Raw genomic sequence first — 27429 nt, 5'->3', positions numbered from 1 at the left:
AAATGAACTTGTGTGGTTGGTACATTCAATGAAGCCTCCTTATTAATTCTCATTTTAATAACATGCTACCTTTGAAGGAGATATCAATAATTCCCTAATATTTTAAGTGATGTAAGCTGCATGTAATAAATTCTAGAATATTACTGGTATTAGTCTATTCAAAAAAGCATTATCTCATTTAATTCCCACAATAGGGGCTCCTGGGTGGTGCAATCAGCTAAGCCTCGGACTCTTAATTGCAGCTCAGGTTGTGATCTCAGGGTTGTGAGATCAAGCCTTGCATTGGGCTCCATGCTCAGCTCCTAAAGTTTCTCTATCCCTCTACTCCCCCCGCCAAATAAATAAATCTTTAAAAATAAAATTTTAAAAAACAAAAAAAATTCTCACAATAAACCTAATATGAAGGTATTATAATTATCCCTAACATACACATGGGGAGAGTGAAGCATAGGGAGGAAAATTAACCAAAGCTAAGTGAGGTTAGAGCTGAAATTTGACCCCAATTTTGTTCAACTTCTGAACTTAAGCTTTTAGTCATTATGATATGTTCCTCTTCATCATGTATAGGCAGAGAATGTAAGCTCTAGGAGGGCAAATTTACTTATCTGTTTGGTACACTGATATCACAAGTGTTTAGTTCAATGGCTGTCTCACATAGTGGGATAAGATGATAGATGATAGATAGATAGATACATAGATACATAGATAGATACATAGATAGATGATAGATGATAGATAGATAGTCACATATATATGATTAAAGGCATTTAAAGTAACAGAGGTACAGAAGAGCCTTCTTGGCCAGTTTATCTATGAATGCAGGAGGTCTGTTTCAGCAGGCCTTGAAGAATGTGCTAGATTTGAATGGGCAGAAAGCAGAAGAGGCTGTTTTATTTATTTATTTTTTTTTAAAGATTTTATTTATTTATTTGAGAGAGAGAGAATGGGAGACAGATAGCAAGAGAGGGAAGAGAGTCAGAGGGAGAAGCAGACCCCCCGCCGAGCAGGGAGCCCGATGTGGGACTCGATCCCGGGACTCCGGGATCATGACCTGAGCCGAAGGCAGTCGCTTAACCAACTGAGCCACCCAGGCGCCCGAAGAGGCTGTTTTAAACAAGAGGAAAATAATTTTAAGTTTCAGGAGAAGAAAACAGATAAAATTGGATAAGTATTGCTAGGAAGATAGACTACAGACAACAGGAGAAAAATAATATTAGGGTCATCAAGGGCTGTTGATGAAAGAACTCCAAGGTCAAATAAATGAGTTAGTACTTTTTGAGAGAAGCTTTAAGACACATTAGGTTCTTTTTTTTTTTTTTTTTTTTTTTAGCAAGAGAGAGAAAGTGCACTGTACACATGAGCAGGGGGTGGGGCGGGGGGCAAAGGGAGGGAGAGAGAGAGGATCCTAAGTAGGCTCCATGCCAGGCACTGAGCCTGATGCAGAGCTCGATTCCATGACTGAGATCATGACCTCAGCCAAAATCAAGAGTCAGACACTTAACCAACTGAGCCACCCAGGCACCCCAAGACATGTTAGGTTCTTAATCATGGGAACAGCATGAGGAAAGTGATATTTGTCAGCAGTATTCACTTCTCATCTTTCCTCTCCATCTAAATTGTACCTTTTTTTCAAGGCAAAAACAAGACTACTTAGAGGTTATTGCAAGAGTCATTGTGAAGACAAAAATTTCCAAGAAACCAACAGCCAATAAAAATCTGAATTTAATTATATGAGGAAAAATCAAAACTTGTGTAAAACAAAAATAAATGTTACAACTGGCACACAGTAATATAGAAAAACTCACTAATGAAAAAGCACATTTTTTTTCAGGCAATAAAACTTAGGCAATACTTATGTGGTGGAAAATCCCAACCTACATCCACTCCGCCAGTATTATTGGATAGTTTTAATTATCAAGACCCCAGAGATTTCCCTCATGTAAGGAAAATATTACTTAAAGATATAGGATATCAACTTTCACCTTATATATTATAATATATAGATGTTATTTTCATAGGTTTTCATCATGGGAGAAAATCCTTTCAAACAAATTACTTTCCAGTTTAGAATATTTTTCTGTACATCGGGGGCCAACTCAATAATTCTGAATGCTTTGAGAAGTGAAGCACAGGAAATTCTTTCATCTTTGAGTTGGCATGTTTCCTCCTCTACACCATAATATTGCACTTAGTATTGGTTGGATAAGCCCAAGCTGCCTGCGCCTCTGCCCTCCACAAACCACAACCATGATCATATTTACCCTATTTGAAAGGCCAAGTTCAAGTAAAAGGTTCTCAGATCAGGGTCAAAGGCACTAGCAGGTTGGCAAGATTGATTGTGGTAAAACAGAAGTGCCCTTTGTAAAATAACAAAGAAGCAAAAATGTCCATTTACTTCGTGTTTTGGTTTAAAAATAATTTCCTACAGTATACCTGTTCCTTATTAAATACCAATAGCAGATTGTAAGTAAATTCACCAAATCAAACATTATTTGAATCCCTTAACTGTTTTCCATATTCTATTTCATTACCAAGTCAATAACCATTGCTTTATTGCATAGTCTCAGAATTTGAAAATCATATATTCTAAAAGTCTTTTGGACCTGAAGATGATTTTTGTCATAACTAATATTTAGATGGAATTATCCCTAGATGGAATATATTTGTTCTACTGATTAGTAAAATATTAAAATCCATTTAGGGTTGCATAAGAGTACACACTAGCTTGTACAAATAGTAAGCTTAGTAATTAAAGTACCAGAATGACACCATTAAAAAAAACAGTTTTATATTACATCATAGGGAACTGTACCTTACCTCATAGGATATAATTACTTATACATTTTTTATATATTATTTATTTTCAAAAATACTTATATTTATTTCAGAAACATGAATAAAAATAGAAATTCCATTGCCCATGTTAAATGGATCAGTTATAAGTTCAGGATATATTAGAAATAAAAACATTGTAGGGGCACCTGGGTGGTTCAGTTGGTTGAGCATCTGACTCTTGGTTTTGGCTCAGGTCATGATCTCATGATCTCACGAGCAGTGAGATAGAGCCCCACATGGGGCTCTGTGCTCAGCAGGGAGTCTTCTTGAAGATTCTCTCCCTCTGCCTCTCCCCAAACTCGCGCACACACACACACACACGTGAGCTCTCTCTCTCTCTAAAATAAGTACATCTTTAAAAAATATTTAAAAATTAAAAAAAATAAAAACATTATAGATAAACAATTGTGGCCTATAATCACTTGAACATTTTGGTTTTTTTCTTATTCTAATGGAAATTTATACTTAACAATCAAAGATTATTGTAGAATGTATTCTAAAAATAGACTTCCCAACTCAAAAATAATAATTCAGAAACAGAAGCCCTCCTCAGTTTGACAAAAGTGATCACACACATATCCTGTTTCACTTTCAAGTTAGCTACATATTTTATTTAAAGATTAACAAGTCTCACTAGTATTCCTTGGGAGAATCATTAAATAAATGAATCTCAGGTACAGTTGCTAAATCACCTTGGCTATATTGGAGTTGCCCATTAGAAAAGCAGTACATTTGCAAATCGTTATCTGCAAATCAGGGCATCTGCCCTTGACATTTCCATAAAAGGCTCTGTTTGCTTTCTGTGTCCACCATATTTCAACATAGGCTTCTGCTATGGCCAGTCCCTTAAGATTTTTGTGGTACTTCAGCTTTAGCTGCCCTTATAGATTATAAGTACCATACAAACTTCATAGAAATATGCACACGAATCTTCTATTACGTGCCCTTGAGGAAATCCTGGGATAATTCTAGTGAAAACTACTGCTTTAGCATCTTCAATAAAAACCATTTGAACTAACAGTATGTTGAAAGCTATGAAAGAATATTATTTTTACAAAAAGACTTCTAAACAGTAATACTAGCAAAGAAAATATAAACAATTTATAATTATTAAGAACTATTTAATATATTTAAAAATAAGTAAGACAAGGTTTTCTAGAGGATGGGGTCTATAAAATTTTTAAACTGACAGAAATGGTTGAGTGAATAAAGAGAGTGGGGGAAAAACAAGTTAAATTTGCCAATGAGGACAGCATTAACAACTTGAAAGAGAAACATTAGTAAGGATTTTTAAAAGATAAAAATCATGGGGCACCTGGGTGACTCAGTGGGTTAAGCATCCAACTCTTGATTTAGGCTCCAGTCATGATCTCAGGGTTGAGGGATCAAGCCCCACATGGGGCTCCTCACTCAGCAGTCTGCTAGAGATTCTTTTCTCTCCCTCTCCCTCTGCCCCTCCCCCTGCTCACATGCTGTAAATAAATAAATATATATATATATATTTTTTTTTAAGAAAGGCAAAAATCACCAGATTTTTCTTTCTATATATAAGAGGTACCAGTGAATTTATCTACTTAAAGAACCATTATAAATTTGCAAGACAATATAAGTAAAAACTGTTTGGTGATAGAATCAACAGCTCTTCCCTTACATTCCTCCTGGAACCATGAGATACCCAGTTATTGAAGCCAGATCCCCAGAATTCATCCTAGAATCTTTCCCTCTCTCATCCCTGACATTTAATAAATTATCATTTTTTTCTAAATCTTTTCAATCTCTCATATCCCACACCCTCAAAGAATTCCACCAACTACCTATGTCATTAGTATTTCTCACTGCCCCGCCTCCTTTTTCTCAATGCACCTCCTTCTTTCAATAGAGTTTAATATTTTTTAAATTTCATATAAGATCCTGTATCTCATATGGAAAGAGCCTAGATGTCCATCAACAAATGAATGGATAAAGAAGATGTGGTGTGTGTGTGTGTGTGTGTGTGTGTGTATATATATATATATATATATGTGTGTATATATATATATATACACACACACACACACACACACACACACACACACAATGGAATATTAGGCAGCCATCAAAAAAATGAAATCTTGCCATTTGCAATGATGTGGATGGAACTAGAGGGTATTATGCTAAGCGAAATAAGTAAATCAGAGAAAGACAAGTATCATATGATCTCACTGACATGTGGGATTTGAGAAATAAGACAGAGGATCATAGGGGAAGGGAGGGAAAAATGAAACAAGAAGAAACCAGAGAGGGAGACAAACCATAAGAGACTCTTAATCTCAGGAAACAAACTGAGGGTTGCTGGAGTGGAGGGGGGTGGGAGGGATGGAGTGGCTGGGTGATGGACATTGGGGAGGGTATGTGCTATGGTGAGTGCTGTGAATTGTGTAAGACTGATGAATCACAGACCTGTACCCCCGAAACAAATAATACACTATATATTAATTTAAAAAAAACAAAAGAAGGGAAAGAAAAAAAGATGTTGTCTCTCAGAAATCCATATTCTGGGGCACCTGTCTGGCTCATTTGGAAGAGCATGTGACTCTTGATCTCAGGGTCATGAGTACAAGCCCCACTTTGGGTATAGAGATTACTTAAATGAAGAGATGCAAAAACTTAAAAAAAAAAAAAAAAGAGATCCATATCTTATAGTATAAAGTCTAATCTCTTTGCACTGGTGCCCTACATAGTCTGCCCCTTGCCTAAATCAATCTCATCCTCCATATCCCTTCTTAACACGTTAAGCTTGCAGTGGTCTCCCAAAGACACCATGCTTTTGTGTGTTTGGAAAAAAAAAGAATTTTTTTCTGTCTTTCTTTTTTAACTGGCTAGCAAATCCCTACTGATAAACATGTAGCTCAATTGTCACCTCCTTTTTGAAGCCTCCTGACCCCACCTCATTCCAGACTTCTTGCTCTCTCCTCTATCAAAGCATGTATCACTCTGTAAGGACCTGTAAGGTGTTCTTCCCTCACCAGAACCTGAGTGCCTCAAAAGCAGGAATTATTTCTTATTCAATTTTGTACATGAATGCACAATGTCTGCAATCTGCAATAAGCATTCTAGAATTGAAGGAGTGAAATCAATGCTGTCCTAGATCCAGTTGCCTCAAGGCAGAGCATGGAATTGGTTTCCATGCAAGGGACTCACTGGGGCAGTGCTCTTGGAGAAACCTGTAGGGCCTTGGAGAAACAGGTCAAGAAAGAAGCTGAGCAAAGGTGTGGTTTTAGTTGAGTCCTAGCCTCAGCCTGATCCCATCAGAAGCTCGGGAGCATTAATGGCCTATCATAGTTGTGTCCCTTTAAGCCAACGGGGCAAAACTTTGGGACTTTTGTGTTAGCGATCGGTTGAGCTCTGCCAAGGGTTGAAGGCAGTGATGGTGGGAGATATAACCTCCCTCTCCATCTCCAGACAGCAACTATGGCAGCCCAGGGGGTAAAAGGAAATAACTGTGAGCCTCTAGTAGACAACACTTACTGCCTCTGAACCATGCATGCTTACACTTGGGAGGAATCTGGGTAAAACAGCACCAGCTTCTACTATAAACATCACCACAATTACACACATCAGCACTATCACCTTCTCAAAAAAATAGATTATCTAGAGATTTTTTTATTTCATACCTGATTGTTCTTCTATTCTAGTGAATTCATAGCTGCACACCCTGAGGAATTGGCTTTCTTAACCAGACATATCCGGGTGCCTTCTATTACCTGAAATATATGTAACTACTAACTGTGCAAAGCACACCAAGGACTTTAGTGAGCTACAGTGCAGTTACAGAGTAGCAGTGATGTGGTAGTTCTTCCAAAGGAAACTTCTAAGCAAATTATATAGGAGAACTCTGTGTTTTGATATCTAGTGCTAACTACACATCAGTGTAATTGAAAAAGACACCACGTCCCCAGGAAATACTAAGAATATTTCTTTAGAACATTTACTCTTCCCACTTACCATAGTTACACTTTCTCTTTTATTGGTGGGGGGGGGGAATCCTATGTGTTATATCTGAGATTTGTTCCTCATTAGCTTCACCATACATTAAAATAAATAAAGGGCTGGACACAGAACATGCTAAAGACCTTATACGGCTAAGTCTGTGTGAGGCTTCATAATGTTTCCTAGACACTGGAAACTAAATAAATGATATATCATCATATGCTGGGCATGTATCTTAGTATAGAAGCATTTTAAAGGTTTGCAGCTCATGAAAACATTATTGTGAATAGACATTTATTAATATTCATGTAACATTTGTACAGGCCAGCCCACACAGACAAACAAAACAAATGAAAATGATCTTTCCAACACATTTTAATATCTTTTCAGAATTAGTGTATTATAGTAAATAACTATTCCAAATATTTTCTAAAATCAATGGTCTGGGGCATCAGAGAGCCCCAGAGTCCCCAAAGAAAATTGTTCTTCTAGATTACAAATCAACAGAGGAATTAAAAAATGAGACAGAAAATTCCTGCTACTACGCATGCCAATTTTAATCACTAGCAATGCAAAGACGTGGGCATCAATAAGAAGCTGCTGACCTTTTAAATTTTGATTTTGCACATCTTCTGTTTATCGTACTGGATTCTGACCACACATTCCTCTTAAGATCATCACATATTGATGAAAGGGAATCCGACTTGCTCAAAGCAAATTTGGAGAAATGTTTGTAGAAGTACGAGGGCATTGTGTGGCACGCAGGCAATGGGTATGAAAGGTGCGCGACAAATGTCAATGGCGCTCACGTGTAGCTGACGGCAGACAAGACTGTAGATTAATTCAGGAAGATCTGGCTCCACTCCAAGGATTTTTACAATCCCTAGACTATTTCTAAGAAATTCTCAAAATTGAATCACACATTTAAAATGGAAAAAAACAACTAACTGCATCCAATTCAGGTATGAAACTAAAGATAAGGAAATGCAGGCAGCCCTTTGGTGGTGTGGTTGCAGCAGATAAAAATGGAAAATGTCCAAACCCTCTGACTGTAGAAAAGTCTCAACATTTGCATTTTGTTTCATTTTATTCTTCAGGCAGTATATTAACGCACAGGGGATTCCTATTATAATTTTCTGTAACACTGAATGCTCTAGATTCCAGTTGAACACATAATATATTACTGAAACTTTGTTTCTAATTTTTAACAATTGAGAAAGCGATTATATCCTTCTCCCAAACAATTTTTAAAAGATCTTCTATTAAACCAAATATACAAAAAAGAAGCACTTTAGTAATAAGAACCAAAATCAGGCTGTTTCTACCCAGATGAAATGAGGAGGTGGGTAAAATGCATCAATAAAATTAGTTGGATAATTCCGACAAATAAATTTTGATTTACTGATATTAAGACAAATATCATAGTGGAGTGGATAGAGCTTAGAAAAGGGTTATTTAGGTAAATTAAGTTTCAGACAAATGAAGATTTGATACTTTAAGTTCTAGAACTTTCACTTTAATCAGCTTCTGAAAACATTTCTAAAATACTTTACACTATTCCTTATTATTGTATTAAAAGAAATCAAGTGTACTGATCTTTCCTAAATGGGTTACAATTATTTTACAGTTGTAAAATATTTTCATGTACTAAGGGAATCTCTAAATTTGTCTCTAGACTGATCAAATACTGCTATAGGATTTAGAAGTGGCCAAGACACATGCTCAAAATTATTGAAGTTAAGTATGAGTTTTCTCTTTAGCTACACGTCCCCGGAGCTTGGTATTTCTCTGGTCCATGTTCCTTCCTTCTTTAGACATGGGCAGCTTTTGCAGCCTTTGATCTTTTTCACAGTGGTTATCAGGGCTTCTTATCTCAGCTGCCACTTCTCTTGTCTGTCAGTTTCTTCCCTTCTACCCACATGGTGTTCTTCCTTATTTTCCTTTGTATTTCTTAAAAGTTCTCATGTCTTCACTTTTGTCTCATAAAAACCGATTTTGAAAGCCAGCACCATACACACGAATGCTGGTGGTTTTTTCTCCTGTAATGTTTGCATTGGTAACTTTTTTGGCAACTTTTGTTGATGTTTATGCTCAGGAGACCTATTTTCAAATTATTTCCGGGTTTTGATTAAGACAGCTCAGAATGCCAAACACCAGAGGGGCTCTGTCTACAGTGACTAATTCCTTACCTTTTGTAATACTGTAAATGTGTGCTTTCCTCCAAGGGCTTTAAAGTATTTCCCAAATTTTCCCCTAGATAATTAAGTTTCCTCTTGCTTTTTTTTAATAAATATCTCCATGACACTGATGCTTCATATCAAAATATAAAAATACTTATGGAAAATTCCTTTCCCTTAATTATATTGCTTGTGTCAGGAGACAATTATTCCTGAGAGACGTTTTGGGGGGGTTTGATATGACTAGGTCAGAAATACCATTTAAATTAACAGGAACTTATTACACATCAGCCACATCCTCAGAACGAAACTAGATGTTGTTTAAAAGCAGGGGAACGATGCAGGGCCATTGTTAGAGATTTTAAGAAATGCCAAAGTAAGATAATTTCCTTAGAAGCAATTTTTGCTTTAAAAAAGTTATATTCCAATGATTGATACTGGCTGATTAATTTATTGATTGAACTTCCAAAATGCTGTCAAAGACAGTCATTAGCTGTTAAAAGAAAATACAGCACTATACTCACATTATTGAGACTAAAATAGCATTCTTATTTAGGAACTATTAAAAGATAACCTGAGGCAGTCATGATCTCAGGGTGGAAGGATCGAGCCCCCAAGTCAGGCTCCGCGCTCAGCAGGGAGTCTGCTTGAAATTCTCTTCCTCTCTTTTGCCCTCTGCCCCTCCCCCACTTCCACCCGTGCTCTCTCTCTCTCTCTCTCAAAAAAAAATCTTAAAAAAAAAAAAAAAAAAGATAAACTCAGGCATATTAAAAATTTTCAGAGTTTATTTGAGCAAAAATCGATTAGAATTGGGCAGCACCAAATCAGAAGTGGTTAGAAACACTGCCAAAAGGCTCCAGGGAAAAGACTTACACAGAGAAAAGTGTAGAAGCAAAGAAAGGAAATTACTGGATTGGCTATAAAGCCTGGCTGGCTGTTTGTGACTGGTAGTCCTTGGTGTTTTGATTTTATAACCTTGAGGCACTTTCAGGCTTAGATTTTGGTTTGCTTATTTAGGCCACCTCAGTCTATTGGCCTCCCTGTTTAATTAATTTAACAACACTTAAGTATGTTGATACGTTGTTTCGATTCAGCAGTTCATGCCATAAAACCCAATCCTATCTGCTAATTTAAAAGGTCCTTTGAAGCTGGTTTCTCCATACCTGTCTGGGCTGACCTCTATCCCTATGCCCAGAATCACCTTCAGTTATCTCACCCTGACATACTTATTATCACTTGATTTCTCTCTACAATATTTCCCTCCCTTTGTTATCAATCTCCTACCACCTAATCTCTTAGGCTACCTTTGGCTCTTCAGGTCAAATTAGATGTTATTTCTCCAAGAAAACTTCCAGAGGCCCTCCTCCCCCACAAGTCCAGGCCAAAGTCCATAGCATAACCAGCCTTAGGACTGCATTACTATCTTGACTCTCTGTGCAGTTTCTTCATTTCATAGCCTGCACAACCAATCAAAATCGAGACCTTTCCTGAAAGGTTTACTAATGACAATTTACTTAGGAATAGATTTGGTTTCCTTAAAAGAAAAAGCCAGGCTAATATTTACGTCAGTTTCTTTCTATTTTATTGTAAAAGTTAATGAAACAATAGAATTTTGAGCACAGGGCAGAAGCTAACATTTATCAGTGAGGATCTTGCAAGAATAGGAATCAGAAAAAAAGAGGGTAGGGACGTTAGATGGGGAGGGACAAGAGAGATACATGGGAAATACACTAATGAAGCGGCTTTTACCACATTCTGACTAAATGTAGTGGGAATACATTCCATTTTCAACTGAATCATTTATATGTTAATAAGGTATCCAGAGCAGTGATGTGGCTACCAATGGAATTAATCACATGTTTTCTATTTAATCCAAAGACACTATGGGATATGCAAATATTCAAATGTAATATTAATTGAAGCAAAATAATATGACTTTGGAAAAGTGGTCAACCAGAAATTAATGTTTATATATCCTAAAACTCCATTATTTGGAAAGAATATAGCAATGAGGAGAAAGGCAGAGACTTGATTCTACCACACACTTATGGATTAAAATCTGAGATTCTCTGAAGAAATACCCTGAAAAACACAATTGTGTCAAAAATAAATCAGAAAGTTGGAGCCTATAAAAAAGAAAAGTGAATATGATTTCCTACTAATGACTTATTAAATATGTAAATGAGGCTGACATGCATCGTGCATGCCATAGACCTAAATATCATGAATAAAGAATGAAAATCTTCATGGAAAAGGAGTCACTCATGTCTACATGGACAGCAATCTGCAAAATGAAGAACAGTTAATAGATATATTTCTCTCAGAAGTATCCTGGGATATTTTTAAACTTTGGATTAGGATCAGTCACTGTCCAGATAAATTAATGTCTGTTCTGTGAACTCTTAATCCCAGTCATCTGTCTCTTTTGACTTCCAGGACTCACTAGTAGCCATCAGTGTATCTCAGATTCCTTGGTCTATATTCCTCTTGTCAATGTACCAAACTAATAGGAATGCTGTTATCCACAGCTCATCTTTCCCACAATAGTCTCCGAAGAGTTTTTTTAACTTCAATCTTTCTTCTAAATTGTTTATAATACCTGCCACTATTAGTCCTTTGAAAATAAAAATAATGCCTGAGAGTTTATTACATGCCTGCCAATCTAAGGACTATTTTGAACCTATAACAAGTGATTTATAAATACTTATTGACAGATGCAGCTTGAAATTCTTCCTTAAGAATCTAGCCCAAACAAATAAAAACTATTAAGATGATTAAATTTAGCTATGACTTTTGATTTAATTATAAAACTAGTAATCCATAGCTATAATATTTTCAGAATTTTATGTTAAATATGAAGCCAGTAGAATCTGAACAGCATGCAGGAGTACTGGGGGTTGGAGGAAAAGGAAGGCAAGGCAGTGTTTGGGGGTGGGGAAGAAGGAAACTGCATAATAATGCATTTTGGGGAGTCTAAATTGAACTGTATCTTTGTGACAGTTATTTAGGAAATTCCAAGTTCTTCATGGTTTCCTTAAGTATGGGATCTGGCAATAAAAAAAATAATCTGGCATTTATCTTGTGGAATTCAGGCAGCCACAGAAGTCCAAATAAATCTAATTTCCATGATTCCCATGATTTTAATAACCACTTGCAGCATGGAAACTTGTGTGTTTGCTATTAAATTAAAACTATAAATATCATAAAATCTGCACACTATAAATATGTAATAATTATGAAATGATCGTGTGACTTCAATTGTTATAAATACAATCAAGGCTATGAATTCTCACTAGATTGAGGAATCTAATTTCAGAAGCTTAGAGTCAAATGTGGCAAAGGTAGTGATTTCTATACACCCTTCTCTCAGAGCTAATCCACACGCTTTTTAAAGTCAGGCAGAAAAATATAAGAATGTGACAAAATGTCACTTTTATTAAAAAGTTTAGGTTATGTTCCTAACTACATCTAATTTTTTTAATTAGTGGACAGAGAAGTATGCCTGAAGTGGAAACACTGGGCAAAAATCTTAAGATTCCCTCCACATGTAAAACTCTAGAACTCATGATTAGTCTAGATGAACAGATTTCGAGCACATAGAAAGCTTCCATCCTGTACACTGACTGCCAGTTCCCTTCTCTTCCCAGAATGCTGATCTGCCAGTTTAGTGTGCTAAGACTCAGAGGAAATGATATCACAGAAAGACCCTCATTCTTTCACTGATAGAAATTCAGAAATATTAAAAAGGGCATAACCCAGGGGCGCCTGGGTGGCTCAGTCGTTAAGCATCTGCCTTCGGCTCAGGTCATGATCCCAGGGTCCTGGGATCGAGCCCCGCATCAGGCTCCCTGCTCGGCGGGAGGACTGCTTCTCCCTCTCCCACTCCCCCTGCTTGTGTTCCCTCTCTCGCTGTGTCTCTCTCTCTGTCAAATAAATAAAATCTTAAAAAAAAAAAAAAAAACGCATAACCCAGAGGCCACAAAGTTAAATCTGGTTTAGGGAGGTTTAAAAAAAAATGGGGGGAGGGTTTCCTGGCTATCTCAGTCGGTGGAGCATGGGACTCTTGATCTCAGGGTTGTGAGTTCGAGCCCCACGTCGGGTGTAGAGATTACTTAAAAATAAAAAATCTTGGGGCATGTGGGTGGCTCAGTTGGTTAAGCAGCTGCCTTTGGCTCAGGTCATGATCTCAGGGTCCTGGGATCGAGCCCCGCATCGGGCTCCCTGCTCAGCAGGGAGCTTGCTTCTCCCTCTGCCTGCCGCTCCCCCTGCTTGTGCTCTCGCTCTCTCTCTCAAATAAATAAATAAAATATTTTAAACAATTAAAAATAAATAAAAAATCTTTTTTTAAACAAAACTTTTAATATTCATATAACACTTCTGCTATGGTCTGAATGTTTGTGTTCTCCCAAAATTTGTATGTTAAATCCTAACGTTAGAGACTTTGACATAGATGGAAGGATTAGAGTTTTATACTACAAGTTACATTAAGTTATAAAATGAAGTTAATAACTGTTCTTTGTTAACCATCTTCAGAACCAAAATAGCATTTAGAGTTTTGTTATCAGGCCACAAGCTTTTAGAGGGGGTAAAGAAAAGTAGATCCTACCCAGAGAAAGATCAGAGACCCCTGACATAATCTAACTCTCAAAATGAGAAAATACAAAGAGATTAAGTATCTTGCCCAAGGTCACAGTGCTAGTTGGTAAGAGAGCAAGATCCAGAAGCCAGACTTTGTGAAATGAAAGCCTCGCTTCTTAAAAAAGCCATCTAAACATTATTATATCTATAGTTCAATGAACAATTTCCCAGTTGAAGTGCTACAGATATATATCTGCGACTTAATCAAATGCTTTTCTTACCTGCCCACTGCACATGAAAGGCAAGGTCAGAGTTCTCTTGGCCGTGGGTTAAAGCATAGTAATTTGCTGCCTGCTAATATTTATCTCCCATCTCATAACTCATATAAGGAGATATTGAAATGATGATTCATACAAGTTTTCAGATTTCCTAAAAATTAGTTTCTGTAGAACATTCCATATATCTTCATTTACTCCACCATCAACTTACTTTACAGTGGTAACTTTGAAAGTTAACTTGCCCACTTCCCTCATTCACATGCAGCCAAGCCTGAGAATCCAGAATATGCAAAATGACTTCAGAGGACTGCTCCCAGTATTCGCTGTGTTTCATGAATTGAGTGTAGAAATATATAGCGATAAGACATGCTCATACCTAAGCACATTTCTCTGAGTTCTTACCCAGATTTCAAGGTCTAATTCAAATGAAAACTATTTCCTGAAATCTTTTCCAGCAAATCCAACCACAGCGATTTTTCCCTACCAGGACATTCTACAGGGTTCGGTTTAAGAACTACATGTTCAGCATTTAGTGTGCCCTGTCTAAACACCTCAAGTGTGATCCTCGCTACACCACTTCTTCCTACCTCTGCTCTGCTGGGCAACTGGGACCCTCACACTGACCCTTTTGTTCTCCAAATTTAGACAGGGAGAAGCGGGAGAAATTTTTTCATACCCTAATTCAGTTGAGATAAACTGGAATTTCCAAAAGGAGCTCTCCTAAAATGCTAAAGGAAAAACAAAATTGGAATAACAACAACATAGTGACAAAATTATAGAAACAGTCCTATTCACGGTACACATTTTTAAACCATCACACAAATTTAGTCTAACCACAGACTGGCTTGGTTCGTTTAATTTCTGGGCATACAGGCCCTTGGTTCTTGTCCTCACCAACTCCGTCTACCCCAGATGCCATAACCCTAATTTGAACAGTATTCACACTAGAGACTTTGTGCTGGTCATCTCTCTGGGTACTGGGCCACCTCGACGCTCCCTTTGATGTCAGACTGCCCTTTCATCTGGGCAACTACTCCCGCATAAAAACCCAAGTCAACCTTCTGTGCCTTGAGAAAACCCTTTTACAAACCTTTGGCAAGGCACCTTGATTCTGACGACTCCCTACCAAACTTCCTCTCAAAAGTCGAACATATTCACTTACCAGATCCTAAGAGAAACCAAACACTTACAAAAAGAATATACAAGCTCTCTCCAGGCACTCACAGACCCCTAAAGCTCATGTTGAGAACCTGTATTTTAGAATCTAGTGATTACACCGCCTTAGACAGGGAGCACCATTTCCCAGAAGTCTCTTTCCTTATGTGATTCTCCGCTCGCTTCCCCTACATCCCTTCTTCTCTACCCAACACTGACAGCAGATTTCTTAAACTACTCACCCTCGTCTGGCTTTGTCACTGACTTCCTCTCTGTAAAAAATACTTTCAATTTTCTGTTAATTTGTGAAGCAGAGAAGACTGACATCCCTAGCCCTTTTTTCTTTAAAGATTTTATTTGTTTGATAGAGAGAGCACAAGCAGGGGGAGTGGCAGGCAGAGGGAGCGGGAGAAGTAGGCTCCCCGCTGAGCAAGGAGCCTGATGCGGATGGGGCTTGATCCCAGGATCCCCAGATCAGGACCTGGGCCGAAGGCAGATGCTTAACTGACTGAGCCACCCAGGCGCCCTCTAGCCCCTCTTTGATAAGGCTGTCAATTCTTCCCCCTTTCTCAGATCCTCCAAGTGGCCTCCTCCAGGGGCCTTACAAAAATCTACACACGCTATAATCAGGCAGGGTTAAAATGCACTTACCAAAAAACAAACACAAAAACAAAAACAAATTTAAAAACACATCCAGAAAGAAAAGGTCATTCTCTTACACTTTCTATTATTTTTTAGTCATTAATCAAATAAAGTTATTTAAGATATTAAATTTTTTTTCAATATATTTCTTTCTCTTCCCTCCATTTACAGAGGACAACAGCCTCTGTGACTCATTGCTTCAGGGAAGGCAAACTAAGAAGTAGTATGAATGTTTTTCTTACTTTGGAATTTCAGAAACCAAAACCCAATGGACAACTTAGAGAGTTCACGAACATAAACAGAGCTTTGAAGAAGCATGAAGGGAAAATGATTCACCCCAGACTAAGGATATATCCTGAGCAAGGAGATCAAGGCAACATCTACAATTCTTCAGAGCGCACAGGTCCCTGAAGGCACCTGGCAAAAACTCAAAAACCTGGAAAGTGTTGCCTGGGTGGTAGATGTCACAGATGGGTACAGGCAGCTTTGGAGAAGTTTTCCATGTCCCAAACATGACAAGGAAGCAGCGGACCAGCACAGGATCTGAGGAAGCCGTGCAGGGTGGAACCCTGAATTTCTTAACTATTAAACATCTGACCTGATAACTGCATACCACAGTCTCCCCCAGCTGAACATGTAAAGACCCCCACAACTGTGTGTGGCACAACTCGGGAGAAGGATAGGGAACCCCTACAGTAACCGAGATCAAATTTTTCATATTAAATTTACTTTTCAGGAAACAAAATTTGCCTTATTTTTTGTACGGTTGAGTTTGTGAAATGGGATTTACACTTTTTCATTTACTCCTATATCTTGTTTTTCCAATTACTTTTATGATCCTTGAAGACAAAGATCGGTCTTAAACTCCTGTATCACTAGAATTTTTCAGAGTGCCATAATTTAATTAGCACTCAGTGTTAATAAATTCTGTTTGATTAACATTATCAAATCATAAGATCTTTTAACTGGATGCATTAGAAAATCTTTTATTCCAATCTCTTGATAAGAAAACTAAAGCCCAGGGAATTAAATTTTCCAGGTCATACATAAAGCCTCATGTTTGTTTTCCTTCCAGAATAAGTTTAATCTTCTAAAGTTTGAGGGCTGTATTGTCAGGTGTCTTCTTGAAGACCAGGCCTTATTAACTGACACCCAGTAAAGCCAACATAAATGGATAATGCACATTTAAATTGTCCACTCAAATCCCCCACCCCCCCAGTGTTCAGACTCCTTTTAGAAATACTAAGACATTGGTCCAGTTAGTCTTCTACACTTCCCAGGCCTATAAGAATGTCCCCTTTCTTTGGAACACTGGTTGATGAGCCACTGTGTGTGACTGCCTCTTTAACCCTCCCCTCCATCTTCAGAAAAAACATCAAGAGCATCATTATTGCCAGGGTGCATTCCACTCAGGGATATCCTTAGGGGGCAGTAAAACCAGAAGATTGAGAAAGGTCCCAGGCCTTGAGGGAGAAGATGCAGCTTTGCCAGATGGTGCTAAATGAAAGCCTGAATTGTTATACAACCCCTTTGACAGAGTTCAAGTGCATAGACTCATCCCATTTTTAACCAGCATCACTTTGTCTTCTGAATGCTTGCTAGTTTGTTTTTTTGTTTGTTTGTTTTTTGGGTTTTTTTTTTTTATTTTCTTCTCTCACGGCTGTGCCTGGCTTTGTTTTAATTTCATTTAACCTATATGAAATATCTGAGGAGGTAAAAGACTAAAATGCCATGAGTTGGGGACTCTTATTATTTCCTTTTCCCTTCTCCCCTCTCCTCTTGGGCTTGTTTCTACTATAAGGAAGTTTCCCTAAATTTTCCTGTCTTCAATAGTCGTCTTTTTTTTTTTTTTTTTTTTTTTTTTTTTATCTGCATAAAATAGCAAGAGTCCAGCATGGGAAGAAAGGGAAGGATGAATAGGTTGAGCACAGAGGACTTTTAGGACAGTGAATGTTCCTGTAGGATATTATAATGATAGATACATGTCCCTATACTTTTGTCCAAACCTACAGAATGTACAACACTAAGAGTGAACCCTAAGGTACACTGTGGACTTTGGGTGACTGTGATCTGTCAGCATAGGTTCATCCTAGGTAACCAATGCTCCACTCTGGTGGGGAATGTTGATAATGGGGGAGGCCAGGCATGTGTGAGGGTAGAGGGTGTATGAGAAATCTCTGTACTTGTCTCTCACTTTTGTTATAAACCTGAAACTGCTATTAAAAAAAAGCCTTTAAAAATAATAAAAAGTAAATTTTAAAATCCTTCAGCCCCATGAGCATAGTACAGTAGAATACGCAGCATCTCTGCAATATTCCTTAGACTACTGACTCCAGCTTCAAATTTTTAGGCCAGATTTAGGTCCTTATCTCCCACCCCACTGTCACGCACACTGCAGCTTCCATCCTTGGTACACAGCCCAAACAAAGATAGAGCTTCTCCTCCTGCATTTCCAAGAGCACTATTAACTCAAGGCTATTGCATCTATTTTACTAAAGGTACGGGAATAAATGAGGGAGATTATGGCACAGGACCAAATAAGAAATTAAGATGAATATTTAGACATCATTTTTCTTTGAGAATTCCTTAGTTATCACCACCATGGGGAATTTCTCCATAGTCACTTGTGTTTTTGCCCTTGTCCAATAAAATTTGCTGGGTCCCATTCCCACCTTCTGTCCTAATACTTGTCTCCTCTCTGCTATCTATTTCTAGACCCCTTCAACCTATCACCCCTTCCAGACCCCATATTAGAATCCCCATCTTCCTCTTACTTAATCATGTAGCATAGTTTAGTTCACATTTGTTTTATTCTCTACTCCAGACTTAAGTTCTAAGCCTATTTTCATACAGCCAAAAGTCTTGCCATGAAATTTCTTAAGTAAAAAGCCACATACCTCCAAGATTAATTATCATTTCCTATGTGATGTAGAAGCAGCAACCTCATTTCTCTTTTTATTAGCAACTATTTTTGCCAAATGTGAAAACTTGGGAGCCTTTGTGTGTCCAAGGGAAGCAGAGTCATTCTAGGAAGATTTGCAAGTGGAAATACCTTCATTTGAGCCTTGTATTTCTGTTTAGGAATGTCAAACCATCCTGAAGAATCTCCACTGTGGTCTAGTTACAACTGTGCCTCCTAAATCAAATCCTGCATGGTAGACCATAGTTCAAAACAGATGCCTCAGATAACTTTAAAAGCCATTATTTTGATTTAAAATTTCCCCCCATCTTAGAAATTTTGAGGCAGCTTATCAGACATCCACAATATAACCTTTAAAAAATGTGTCCTCAAGCCAAGGCCTACAGTGGCAAGATAGTAGACAGTGATTAGCATGAGCCAGGCAACACTAGCTGCCCTAGGAAGCAAGCTCCTAACATTGTTGGATGAGAGGCAGGCAATCTCTATCAGGAAGTTGTCCTAAAAAATGGTCTTGTGTGATCAGAGGTGATGGTATTGGGGCATTTGGGTGGCTCAGTTGGTTAAGCGTCTGACTCGGTTTTGGCTCAGGTCAGGATCTCAGGGTCCCGAGATCGAGCCCATAACTGGCTCCCCACTCAGCAGGGAGTCTGCTTCCCCTCTCTCTCTCCCTCTTCCCCTCCCCGCCACTCGTGCACACATTCTCTCTTTCTCAAATAAATAAATAAATCTTTAAAAAAAAAAAGGTGATGGTATCATTATACCCAAGAGCAACTCCAGATCTTCCCAGTTACCTGCAGCAATAATCTAAGGAAATCTTTGCTTCAATTTTAATGCTGTTCTGAGTGATCACAGACAAGTGCATTCTGAGTCTGTTTTCACTTCCAATACTTCTTGTTGCGAAAGAAATTATTTGCCCATTAAGTTTATCTCTTTTATGAGGTAATTTGGAGCATTCTATGCACGTGGAAACCAAATAAGGAAATATTCTGAGTGGCGTTGTCAAATGAGCTAGCTCCAATGGTAATGTTTCAATGTAGACATGCATTGACATTGTGTCTCCTCCCTTGTCTTTCCTTAGGTTTTTGGTGAAAGGTTCTCTTCCTCCTCCCTGGCACAATGTCTCTCACAGAGTAAGACTGTTTTCATCAAAAGAATGACCTACTGGATTGGATTTTCTTATCAGAAGAATGATCACCAGGCAGCGGCTGTACTTGAGCTAGTTAACAGATCCAAGAACATGGTTAGTTATATAAATCATTTTAATATTTTTCTTCATAGAAAAGTTATTTCATAGTTTATTTAACTGTCCAAAAGACACATTGATCATGAAAGAGAATTTCAATTCAGAAGACTGAGTCAGTTATTTTCCAATTTTCTTCTGTGATTTAAACTTATATCTAAATCAGTGATGAATCACTAAATTCTTCTCCAGAAACTAATACTACACTATATGTTAACTAACTAGAATCTAAATAAAAACTTGAAGCATTATAAAAATAAACATATCTAAATCAGTCATGAGTATCACTAAAACAGTATTTGAAAGCAGCTCACTTTCTAAATTAAAATTTCCTAGAAGTTCCTTTCTAATAGGAAGAAGAAGGAGGAGGAGGAGGAAGAAGAAAAAGGAGAAAGAGAAAGAGGAGGAGAAGGAGAGGAAGAAGAAGAATTTGTTGTTGTTTTTTTTTTGATTTTAAAAAATCCTAAAAGCTAATAGTTGACAAAGTCAGAAATCAATTCCAGGATCTTTACTATGCTCTGTTGGGTACCTTTCTTTCATCCATTCATCTGTTCACTCACACTTATTGATACTTATTGAGGTCCTGCTACAAACAGCGTATAACAAAGTGATTATGACAACTGAGTAGAGCAATTTACTTCTGCAGTGATGGTCATATGACTGCTCCTTCCAGACTTCAAAAGAACAACTTTCTTTCCCAAATCTAAGTTTGAATGCATTAATTATACTGATGTAACTAGGGTTAGTTATTGAATCAGAGCAGTGGGAAACAAAAGAAAGGAGGAAAATTTGTTGCTTGCATTGACCTTATTGACATGAAGTCAATAATGAAACTTAAACACATTGAGAAATTTCTTAATAGTTTCACCCCACTTCCCACTGAAAGCCTGAGGAATAAACCTTTTGGTAGTTATTTTTTACCTAGACAAGTAGAAACCAACATGGTGGCAAACTTAAAAAGCAATGTATTAGTGCACTGATTTAGAGAACCCAGAGTTTAGAGGACATTACTCTGGAAGGGACATAGGGACCAGGGACAGAAAGAACCCAAAATTAAATAAATGATAAAAGTTAATGTTCTCGGGCGCCTGGGTGGCTCAGTTGGTTAAGCGACTGCCTTCGGCTCAGGTCATGATCCTGGAGTCCCAGGATCGAGTCCCGCATCAGGCTCCCTGCTCGGCAGGGCATCTGCTTCTCCCTCTGACCCTAACCCCTCTGATGTGCTCTCTCTCATTCTCTCTCTCTCTCAAATAAATAAATAAAATCTTTAAAAAAAAAAAAAGTTAATGTTCTCAAATGAAAGTTTTCATCACTTCAGTTTGTGAGATAAAATCACAATTTTTTAACACACTGGATATACACACATGAGGAAAATTGCATAGTATAAAAAGTCCACATCACTTACAAACCAGAACTGATTGTTTATACACTTGTGTGAAAACATGATTTGGCACTACTGCCACTGAATGGCTCTACCCTAATCTGTAATTGAATTTAGACTAGGACATGTGGTATAAGCATCATGGTTAAGTCAAGTTCTGCTTGAATTAATACTCAATACTTCAAGCCTGGACTGTTATAACCTCCTGATTGTCTTTCAGTCTCTCCACTACAATAGGTCCTCAGCCAGACTCATCTAACTGAAACAATGCTTACTCTCAAGTATGCCCACTGAATGGCTCCCCATTGTCTAATAAATAAAGTAAGAAGTTTTCATCCTGGCATTTGAGGTTCTCCGCAATACAACACCGATCTAACTTTCTATCTGATATGTGAGCCCCTCCACTCCAGCTGCACCGGGTTTTTCACTGTTCCCCAAATAAACAATGCTGATTCCCTTCTCCGTAACCTTGTTTATGCTGTGTTTCTCCAGATGTAACCACGTTAGAAGTTCATGGAAAAACACAGTTCCTTGGTGAAACTTTCCTATCTTTCCTTCCCACAATGGTTTTCCCTCTAAATTTCTAAAGCCATTTCTCAATCTCAACACTATTAATATTGTCCATGTAAGTTTTGTGTGGGAGGCTGTCCTGTACACTGCAGAATGTTTAGGAGCATTCTTGGCTTCCACTCTATTGTTGACTCTAGCAGTAGGAGTCACCATCCCCCTAGTCAGGACGAGCAAAAGCATCTCCAGAAATGTCAAATGTTCCTTAGAGAGACAAAATCATTCCCAGTTGTTCCAGATCATTATTGTCTGTATCACTCATACTGGTATTTTAAAATATTCCCCATGTTTATTGCCCCCTAAACTAGACTGTTTGGGTATAGGTATTGTGTCTTACCTTATTCTGAATTACTAATAGAGCACTGTAGTGAATACTCAATAAATATTTAAAATTTGAATTTAGTAATTAAAAGTTAGAAGCAAACTGAAAGATCTTTTGACCTAACTGCAGGTTTTTAAATGTGGAAACTGAAAACCAGAAAATGAAGCTATTTGCCCAAAACAAATGTGTGTTGGTAGAATAGCTCTCCTCTTCCCAATCAGTAGTATTAACATTATGTACATTTTTTCATTGAATCTATAATTAAAGACTTAGTTAATTTTACAACAGCATGAGCAAACTATAGTCTGTAGTTTTACTGAGGGTTCTTTATTCTACTTGGCCTTAATAAAACGCATATATTGTATTGATATATTTTTATATTTAATGAAAAAAGTTCTGAAGTGTTATGGTATAAGCGTTAATGGTATAATAGGAGGGGGAGATGAACCATGAGAGACTATGGACTCTGAGAAACAAACTGAGGGTTCTAGAGGGGAGGGGGGTGGGGGGATGGGTTAGCCTGGTGATGGGTATTAAAGAGGGCATGTAGTGAATGGAGCACTGGGTGTTATAGGCAAACAATGAATCATGGAACACTACATCAAAAACTAATGATGTAATGTGTGGTGATTAATATAACATAATAAAATTAAATTAAATTAAAAAAAAGAAAGAAAGAGACCATGAAATTGTGGTTGAAAGATTAGGGTTTACCATGTGTAGGTGTGTGATCTTCAGTGAAACACTTAACTTCGTTTTGTCTCCACATCTCATCTTTAAAATTCTTATTCCACTAAAAATAAAAAAAAATAAACTCCTTGACAGAGGGGACATTATTTCTTTGCTAGCATATCCCCAGTACCTGGCACAAAGTATGGCATTCACCAAATATTTGCTAAATAACTGACTGCTCAACAGAGGATGTATTAAGGGCTTGCTTCAACTTAACCTGAAATAAAATGAGGTAAAAAAAAAATTTTTTAACCTGGAAAATGTAAAGTGTTAAACAAATTCAAGATACTATTGTGCTTTAAAATGCCTAAGAAACTTAATATGTTTAAAAAATAGTGAAGTGAGAAATCAAAATTAAAATTTGTGATATGTCTCCAAAACAGTACTTCAAGGGAAGTTTTCAGCATTAAATGCCTGGATTAGAAAAGAAGAATGATCTTGAATCAGTGAACTCAGCTTCCACCTTAAGAGCCTAGAAAAAGAGGGGTGCCTAGCTGGCTTAGTCAGTAAAGCATGCACCTCTTGATCTCCAGGTTGTGAGTTTGAGCCCTGCACTGGACATAGAGATTACTTAAAGATTTTAAAAAATCTTCAAAAAAAAGAACCTAGGAAAAGAACAACAAAATCCAAAGTAAGAAGAAAGGAAATAATAAAGATCAAAGCAGAAATCAATAAAATTTTTTAAAAATACAGAAAATCAGGAGAGAAAATTAATGAAATCAAAAGCTGGTTCTTAGAAAGATGCTTCACATCACATGTCATTGAGGAAATGCAAATTAAAACAACAATGAGATACCACTACACACCTATTAGAATGGCCCAGATAGAGAACACTGACACCAATTCTCATTCATTATTGGTAGAAATGAAAAATGGTATGGCCACTTTGGAAGACAGTTTCAGTTTCTTAAAACTACTAAACATTGGGGTGCCTGGGTGGCTCAGTCGTTAAGCGTCTGCCTTCAGCTCAGGTCATGATCCCAGAGTCCTGGGATCGAACCCCACATCGGACTCCCTGCTCGGCAGGAAGCCTGCTTCTCCCTCTCCCTCTCCCCCTGCTTGTGTTCCCTCTCTCGCTGTCTCTCTCTCTGTCAAATAAATAAATAAAATCTTTAAAAAATATTTTCTTTGAAAAAATTTATAAAAATAATTAAAAAAAATTTTAAATGCCAATATGTATCAGTAACTTCAAATATATTCATGCATCTGCCACAGACTTTATATTTTGGGGATCTATTCCAGTAAAATATGGCTGACTGAAGGCACATTTACTCTATTCCTTAACTACACTTTACTGTAAGTATAGTTACGACATTTTAAGGGCATGGCAAAGGGTGGAGATCCCAAGGAAAAGAAAATTGGAGAAAAGACAACCAGCAAAATTTTGAAATCTGGAAATAGGTGAGTTGAGACTGATATAGCGCATCAGAGAAGGAAAAGAAATGCCAAGATGCCACTGCATGGAGGTGGTCTTAGAATGCCAGCTGATTAACTGAACAGAACCCCAGGAAGTCCCAGGAGTTGGGGGCACTAGGTGGCTCAAAAAAGAGATGGGTAGACCAAACCCATCAGACCTCCCAATCCCTTTCCTTATACCCACTGCATGCAGCTGAGTGACTGATCTTCCAGCTTCTTCCACCATAAAAGTCATAGAAGTATTCTATGGAGAAGCTGAAGCAGATTACTCAGGGACACTAAACACAGCTGAGGGTGTGCTATGGACCAAATGTCTGCATTACCTCCACATTCATATGTTGAAGCCTGATCCTCAGTGTGCTAGTATTTGGGGGTGGGGCCTTTCTGAGGTAATAGATCATGAGAGTAGAGCCCTTATGAATGGAATTAGTGCCCCTCTAAAAAGAGATAAGAAAGAGATGCACCCCCTCTCTCCCCCCACTCCTTGCTCCCTGCTCTCTCCTTCCCTCCCTCTTTCTTTTTCCCTGCCCCTCCCTCTCTCTCTCTCCTTCTCCCTCTCTCATCCACTCCACCCCCACCATGAGGATACAGTGAGAAGACAGCTATCTATAAGCCAGAAAATGAGCCCTCACCAGACACCAGATCTGCCAGGGCTTTGATCCTGGACTTCCCAGCCTCTAGACTGTGAGAAATAAATGTTATTTAAGCCACCCAGTCTATGGTATTTTTGTTTTAGCAGCCTGAATGGACTAAGACAAGGTGAAAATGGGATGATCAAGTGAAAGTTAATATGAAGGGATGACTTGCAAACCCCTTTCTCCCACTTTGCACTGAGAACAATGAAAGCCAGCCTTATATACTCCTCAGATATTACACTGAAGGATTCCTCTCTGAGAAAAGTACTGATCTCAAAAAGAAGAACAAAAAACAAAAACCTTCTGATGAAACAAATTCAGTGAAATAGACCAAGCTGAGCCCACTATTTTGAAGCCCATTACTCAATAAACTCTGTCTTTGATACAACATACACACACACATACACACATGCGTACACACACACACAAACACACACAAAAAGCTTCCAGTCAGCTTTTTACTGCCTTACTCTCAAATATGAACAGATAGCCAAAGATCACCAGACATTGAGGAAAACCCTCTAACAAATAAAAGCAGAGACTGGAGACAAGGCAGAAAGCAGAGAAAACTTAAGTAAACTATACTGAATATTCTCAGAGATCGAAGAGAAGATCCCTAAAGAAAAAAATTTAGAGAAAAAAGAAATAAAACTAAATTTTAAAAAACTGTCATTGAAATAATAGGATGTTAAAAATAAAATATTCAAAATATACAATAAAACAAAGTTTAAGTTGCTCAAAAAATATACAGGGGAAATGATGGAAATAAGGAAAAGGAGAAACAAATAGTAGATGAATATGAGGAATTCAACAGATAGTAAGAGTTCCAGAAAGAAAAATCAGAAACCTGAAGACAAGGGGATTTTAAAAAAAGTATATTTCCCCAAACTGAGGGATTTTAGTTGGAAATTGAAAGTGCTACCTAGTGATCACACCAATGAGTGAAATAAAAGGGCAACACTTATAATTGTGGACTTTGATAATATAGGAACACAGTAATGCAAAGAATACATTTAACGATGTGACCAAGTATAACAAGACATCACACTGGGTACCAGCAGATACATAAAAGCAAGCTAAAGTTCATCCTTATTGCCAAAGGTCAAAAAGACTTTGAATAATACCGGTAGGACATCTGCCACTACATTTTCCTCTTATTTTGGTTCCTATCTTCAGATTTTTTTGTTTTTAAACAAGAGCCACTTGGGAATGCCTCTGTCTACACATTCAGCATGGGCACTGGGTGAAGAAAGCCAGTCCTTTTTTCTTCTGAGCCCTCTGCACAGGCACACACATCCTCACACACAGACCCGCACATACCCCTACAGAGACATGGTCCACATGTTTTTACACCCTCACACGTTTATGGACACATTCACACACACCCACACGTGCACGGCTCGGTTCCTGGTGAACAACCGATTCAAGCAATCAGGAACAAAGACCTAACTTGTTGGTTTTCAGAGTAGAAGAGGACCTGGCCACCTGAGATTAGAAAGGAGGTATGTAATTTATTCTCTGACTTCCTAGCTCCTCCTTTATTTTGCTAGCATTTTAAACTTTTACTTTTTATCCTCATTGTTTTCATACACCACTTCTTTGGCAGTTTGTAAGTTTTTCCCAAGGATCCTTCTAGTAGCTTTTCAGCAACCAGCCGTTCAGTGTTTTTTTAAAAAGGCAGCAGGGTGTCATGGACTTGGGCATGACCAGAGCTGGGTTCCAGGCCTGTCTTAGCTACTCAGTTGCTGGTTCGAAGCCTCAGTTTCCTCAGATGCATTTTCTATCAACAAGAAATTGTATCCACTGACCTCCAAGATTCCATCCCATCTTGAAATTCAGTAATTCTATATTCTGAACATATACTCTGACACCTCAACCACCAAGAACAAGCTTTGTTTTTTTTTAAAGAATAAATATTGTATTTTAAATATCCATACAACATGTCCACATATATAATTTCAAGAAAAATGCAAATAATTTCAGCTAGTTAAATTTAGAATGCTTATATTAAAACCAATTCAACAATACACTCTGGCACTATTCCCAGAACATTTTCATTTGATTGGGAATTGTTTAAATTTTAATCCATTTTAAACCCTTCTCTCTCCCAATTGTGCTCCTCTTAGAATGTCACATTTGAGATATTGACTGCAATTACACTGACTCTCTTATTAAATCATGTATCTCAGCAGTGTTATCGCTACCCATGTGGATGTTTTTCGGGCCCTGTGTAGAACGTGTGGCGGGTGGTGAGCATGCATTTATATAATTATGAGTGTGTTCTGTGGATGCCCTTTTCCTTCCAAGAGCACCTGCCAGCAGGCCACTTCTCTCCCATGTCAGTAACAATACTACTACTATGCTCTTACTCCTCTCATCTCTCCCCTTTCCTCTTAAAACATTTAAGGTAATAGCAAAACTGTCCCTCTTAAGTACTTCTGCCAGCATAAACTCTAGAAAAACAGACAAAAAAAACAAATCAAATTGTGCAGAGTCCCTAGTCAAACAAGTTCATCTTTTATAAATTAATAATTGCACTGCTTTTCCTCACTGATGTTTCACTGCTATCCCCAAATTTTATT

The sequence above is a fragment of the Phoca vitulina genome, unplaced genomic scaffold (genome assembly GCF_004348235.1).
Source record: "Phoca vitulina isolate PV1807 unplaced genomic scaffold, GSC_HSeal_1.0 scaffold8, whole genome shotgun sequence".
Classification (NCBI taxonomy): Eukaryota; Metazoa; Chordata; class Mammalia; order Carnivora; family Phocidae; genus Phoca; species Phoca vitulina.
The sequence above is the reverse complement of the archived record's forward strand: the minus strand, read 5'-3'. Positions refer to the sequence as shown.